Here is a 5,996-nt window from a genome sequence, read left to right on the forward strand (position 1 = left end):
ACATATTCCAACTGTACAAATATTGGCATGGCTTTCGTCAGTTGAAGACATAGTTATTGACATTGAGCCATTTCCATGTCACAATCAAAGTGTTGAACGTGTGATTAAAATTGTGACTGAATCAGCATTCAAAGTTTATGGTCATGAAAATCGTGATGGCTATATTCGCGTTCAACTGGAGCGCCGCAAGTTGGTGCCTCACTTTGACACAAAATCTGAATTTAAGAACATTTAAGTATAGTTTCTAATCAACGTTTGCTAATGATATATTGTTTTGACTGTTCAAATAATTTGAATTTTATTATAAATTCAATCAATAAATTATGTAACAAATGAGCGTTTTTAAGTTAATTTATTTGAAAACTTCAAAGGTAAAAATACAAAGTATAGCAAAGTAGTAGCGAAAAACGGTTTGCAGCATTGCATTCAGCGTATTTGAGAGCCAATTACTGGAAATTCCCGAAGAAATTTTCCAAATTTTTTTAAGTTATGATCAGGCCTAATATATATATATATATATATATATATATATATATATATATATATATATATATATATTATATATATATATATATATATATTATTACAGCATGGAGCTTACAGTGGCTGGTGAACTACAATACAGATAAAACTTAATTTTTTTTAGCCAATCGTTATCGCAATAATTTAGATCTTCCTATATTTATGAACGGTAATGTACTCGATGAATCATCTACTCTTCATCTTCTAGTATTAACTCTTACTTCCAATCTTTCTTGGAAACCATATATCAAATCAGTTGCAAAATTAGCATCTGCTAATATTGCATCTCTTTATCGAACATGGTTTAAGTTAAATACTGAAAATGAAAGAGCACATTGCTATTCGTATGTAGTCCTTCTTTATCACTTTATATTTGATGATAAACATTGTAAATGGAAGGTTAGACAATGGGCTGGTAATAAGGTGATAGTAAAAATATATAAAGTTAATTCAACTGGAGAATTATTTTTTCTAAGACTGTTTCTTTTGCAGGCATAAGGAGCAACATCTTGAGAAGATGTGCGTACTGTTGATGGTTTTGTTCTTGAAACGTTTTGTGTAGCATGTGTTTTAAAAGTTTTGTTGCAAGACAACACTGAATTGCATAATACTCTTTCTGAGGCAGTTTTAATGCATATGTCAAAGCAAAAGAAAGTTGTTTTCAATAATTTTGACCTTTTGTGAACCTGACAATCCATTACATCTCTGGGATACATGCAAAGCTTTTAGGATGGAAGATTTCATTCACCGCTCAGTCCCAATTCTAATAGCTGAACAAGCTACTCTTCATCAAATTGAAAAGATCATTAATCAACGTGGTAAAACGCTAGCTGATTACAATCTGCCTGTTATTGATGAGTTTATAGGTTTAAATCTAGAAAATTTGATGAAAATGTTCAACAATCTACTGACGAAGCCAATCGAATGAGACTGTTGCTTAATTTTAATCAATTAAATGTATGTAATGCTATCCTTGCTGCACTGAATGAGCAACCAAGTGTAGAAAATCAACGTTCTAGTTTTTCATTAATGGACCAGCTGGTAGTGGAAAACCTTTACAAATAATTATTTGATTGCTGAATCCATAACTAGGGGTTTTAAATCTGCTACAGCTGCATGAACTGGCATAGCAGCAACTCTTCTCACAAATGGATCTACATTGCAATGCTTATTCAAACTTCCTGTTTCAATATTGGATAAAAGCATATGTAATATAACTCCTAACTTTATAACCGGTTTTTTTTTAAGTTACTTTGTTTTTGCTTGATGAAACATCCATGATACCTAAACATGTCTTAAATGCAATTGATAGGTTGGTAAAAGATATTTGCAACAACTTTCTTAACGGAAGAAAAGTCATTCTTTTTGGTGGTGACTTTAGGCAAATTCTGCCTGTTGTGAAAAGAGGACAACTAGCTGAAAGAGTAGAATTATGTATAAAATGTTCTTAACAGTGGCAATGGGTGCAGAAATTTGCGTTATTTGAATATATGAGAGTACAAGATGGGGAAGGTGAATTTTCTCAATGGCCACTAAAACTTGGTAATGGAACTATACTTGTCAAAGAGGAGGATCCTTTTAAAGGATGCATTGAAATACTAAATCAGAGCAGTGATTCACTATCAATCAATGAAGAAGTGCTTGAATGTCTGCCGGGTGAGGTCCAAATTTATTAAAGTGCTGATCAAATTAAGTTTGATGACCTTAATGAAAGAAATGACTTTCCTATTGAGCTTTTGAACAACTTTTGACTCCTTCTGTATGCCACCTCATTGTTTAAAATTGAAATTGGTTGTGTAATTATGCTACTTAGAAATTTAGATCTCAAAGCCGGGTAATGCAATGGTACTCGAATGAAAGTTTGTGCTATTCAAAATAATTATATTGATGTAGAGGTTTTGACAGGTGTTTCTGGTGGTAAACGGGTTTTTGTTCCCCGAATTCAGTTGGTTCCATCAGATTCTAATTTACCTTTTGTTTCGAAACGTTGTCAGTTTCCTGTCAGATTGGCTTATTCGATGACAGTTAATAAAAGTCAAGGTCAAACATTTGATAGAGTTGGGGTATATCTCAAAAAACCGTGTTTCTCTCATGGTCAACTGTATGTTGCATGTTCAAGAACGAGAGCATTTAATAGTTTGTTTTTCAAAATTGATAAACATCTCATTCAAGGTATAGTAGGTGAATTGTGTTACACAAATAATGTTATATTTTCTAATGTTCTTAGTTTATAGTCTTTAGATTTTCATTTTGAAAATTTGCTGTTTTTAGGTTGTGTGCACATTTTGTGTGTATAACTTTATTTATTATTTTAATTTTTTTTTTTTTATAGTTTTTTATAAATATATTTGTCATTTAATATTGTTATAAAATGTGTTTATATGTGTTATATAAAATCATATTTAATTATCGTTGTATATATGTTTAAACTATGTTGTTTCCTTGTTTTCAAAGTGGGATGACTTGGCATTATGTTGAGCAAGATTGATAAAGTAAATTTTACGGTTACATTTTTCATAAATGTTTTTATTAACTGCAATATCAAAATAGATTACTATAAATAGGTAAATCAATTTTCAGTTTTTATGTGGTGTTTTCTTTTTTTAGTTTTTGGTAACTATGACATCATAATTCCATTATTTTTTTATTTATTTTAGATTTACAATTGACGCATTTATACGATATATAAAAAAACAACCTGATTTCCTTTTATTGTAAATTTTTGTCAGTTAAATTATTATAAATATATGCAATTAGTTCAATTTTTTCAATATTTTCTCTATTTCATGCCTAATAATTTGTTGTACGTAACTTAGGGGATCTTTTTAAACGGGAATCGTAACTAAAAACAAACTAAAAACCTACAAAAACATGGAGAATATTGTAGTTTTGTGCATTTGTCAAATATCGAGTTTCTTAAATTTCATAACTTCCTTAACTAATTAATTAGCTTAGTTTACATTTGCAACACTTTTGAGGGAAGAAAAAAAAAGTTCTTATATATGTAAATCATTGTTTTTCATTTTATTATTTTGCTAAAAGGTCTTCATCAAAAACTTGATTACTCTTAATAAAAAAAACTCCATTCACCTGGCCACTATTAAGGCAAAAAGAGGGAAGGGACCTCTTTGTTAGAGTCAAAATGTTTAAGAAAATTAAAATTCGAGTAACAAAAGGAATTTTTTGTAAATGGTAGCAAGTTACCGTTTACTAAAATCTATTGAAACGAAGAGCCCATACAAATAATATAAAAATTATTTGTGAAGAACATACTTAACAAGACCCGGTTGTGGTCAGCTTGGTTTACAAACACGAAATTGTGTCGCGTTGAAAACTATGAACGTAGCGTAACCTTAAAAAGCCAATGTAAAACAAAGATCAAAGTTTACTAAATTTTTTCAATTTGTTATACACATGTTTGATTGTAAACTAAATTTTTTTTTTGTTTAAAAAGTATTTGTACTCAATTGCTTAGTTATTTTTAATAAATTTATTTAGATGTGTGCATTTGACGTTTTAAAGACAATTTACTTTTTTAAAGAAAAATGTATCACGGGGATACCAAAAATTTAGTAACTGCTGTTTAATGTAAGTTAACTTCATATTAATCTTGATAACTAATTAAAGTTCATGTTATAAAAAATATAACAAGAACTTAGTCTTAGTTTTTCGTCAATTTAAAGCATGATGAAGTGTTATTATTTTGTGCCAGTAACTAAAAACTATTGTAGTGAACTTAGTTATGTTGAGGAAAATGGCTCTGCCTTACACACTAATATGACCTATGTCAGTTGTAAAATACTCAAATAATGTTAAATAATTGGTAAATTATTTTACCTCCTCATACTTTTTATGTAAATTTGACAGATGGTTTAATTTTTTTCAATTTGAAGGTGTATTTCTAAAAGGGTAGTGAAAGTGTGTACCTTTGATCATAAAATCCAGGGGGCGTTCTGTTAATAACATTCTCCTAAATTAATAATAATTGTAAAACTAAAATTGACTATAAAAAATATATATACTACTTTCTTATAGTTTATTAGTACCATAAATATAGAAAACTCTAAAATTGTTTTTATAATTTTGTCTTTCGTAATTTTTTGTTTAGTTTTTTTTCCCCTGGATTTTAGGATCAATGGTGCATACTTTCCCTTATTAGTTAATGTTTCGCAACTTTAAATTGTGGAAAGCACCCACTATAAATTAATTACGTAACATACCGATCATAACCCGTATTACGGGTTGCATTCTGCAAGTTATTATAATTATAATGAATACTATTATTTTTGCTGTTACTTTTGCTTTATTAATGAATAAAGTTTTTATTGTTATTATGATTAATTTTTAAATTAATGTTATTAATACATTTTGAGTCACTCCTTTGATCAGATTTCTGAATGAGTGACTCCTTCCTTCTCAATCGATTTTTTATATTTATTCCTAATAATGATTTTTTGGTTTCATTATTTATATTATTATAAATATTCTTATTCTCAATAATATTTTTAATCTTATTATTATTCTTGTTATTATTGTTATCGTTGTTATCATTGTTAATACTACTATTTTTACAATTGGCAAATAAATTATTTATAGCGTACTTTTAGTACATTTTACAGAACTTTTTTAATGACCAGCTGTTAAACCATAAATACAGTTCTTCATACTTTTATTTTATTCAGATTTATTGGCAAATATTATTTGCAAATGGTATATGTGGAATTGTATATTAGGTCATTGATTTATTTTAATTTTTATTAGGCAAGCAATATATACAAAATGATCATGTTTAGTATAAAGCAACTTCTTTCATCTCATAAAATCTTATATAAAGTCAAATTATAAAGTCTTTCATAAAACCATCTTGTAACTGTCATCACCATTTGATGTCAAACATTGATTGAAGTTAGTATAATATATTATCAAACTTAACAATGCCGTAACTTGTGATACAATTCTTAAAAGTTAAAATCAAAACAATTTTGCTGATTTCTTTTTAGATTTAGATAATCTCTTAATAAATCTCATGGAATAGATAAGCTTGCAGGTTATAACTAATAAATATTAAGATATTATATTTAAATCGGTGAATGGTAAAAGGGCTGAAGTCCAATAATGTAAACTTTCGGGAAACAAAAGTTTACATTATTAGACTTTCACTTTTTATTTTTGATGGTGAAAAACATCACACTTTAAAAAAAAAAATTATTAAAGCATTAAACAAAATTTACTACGGGGAAAATGCAGTTTTTTTTAGCTTCCTGAAAGTTTTCATAGTTGGACTTTCGCCCTTTTTTACTTTTACCTTTGTCATAACGGGGAGTGTATTTATTAATTTATTAACTAAATAAACTAAATTATGGTAAAAGAGTTACAAAAAAGCTGAAACAAGCTGATATTCCTTTTTACAAGAAACTTCTTTACTGAAATCTTTTTCAGTATACTTGTGCATGTGTTTGTTTATATTTTGGCAT

Source organism: Hydra vulgaris, chromosome 08 (genome assembly GCF_038396675.1).
Source record: "Hydra vulgaris chromosome 08, alternate assembly HydraT2T_AEP".
NCBI lineage: Eukaryota > Metazoa > Cnidaria > Hydrozoa > Anthoathecata > Hydridae > Hydra > Hydra vulgaris.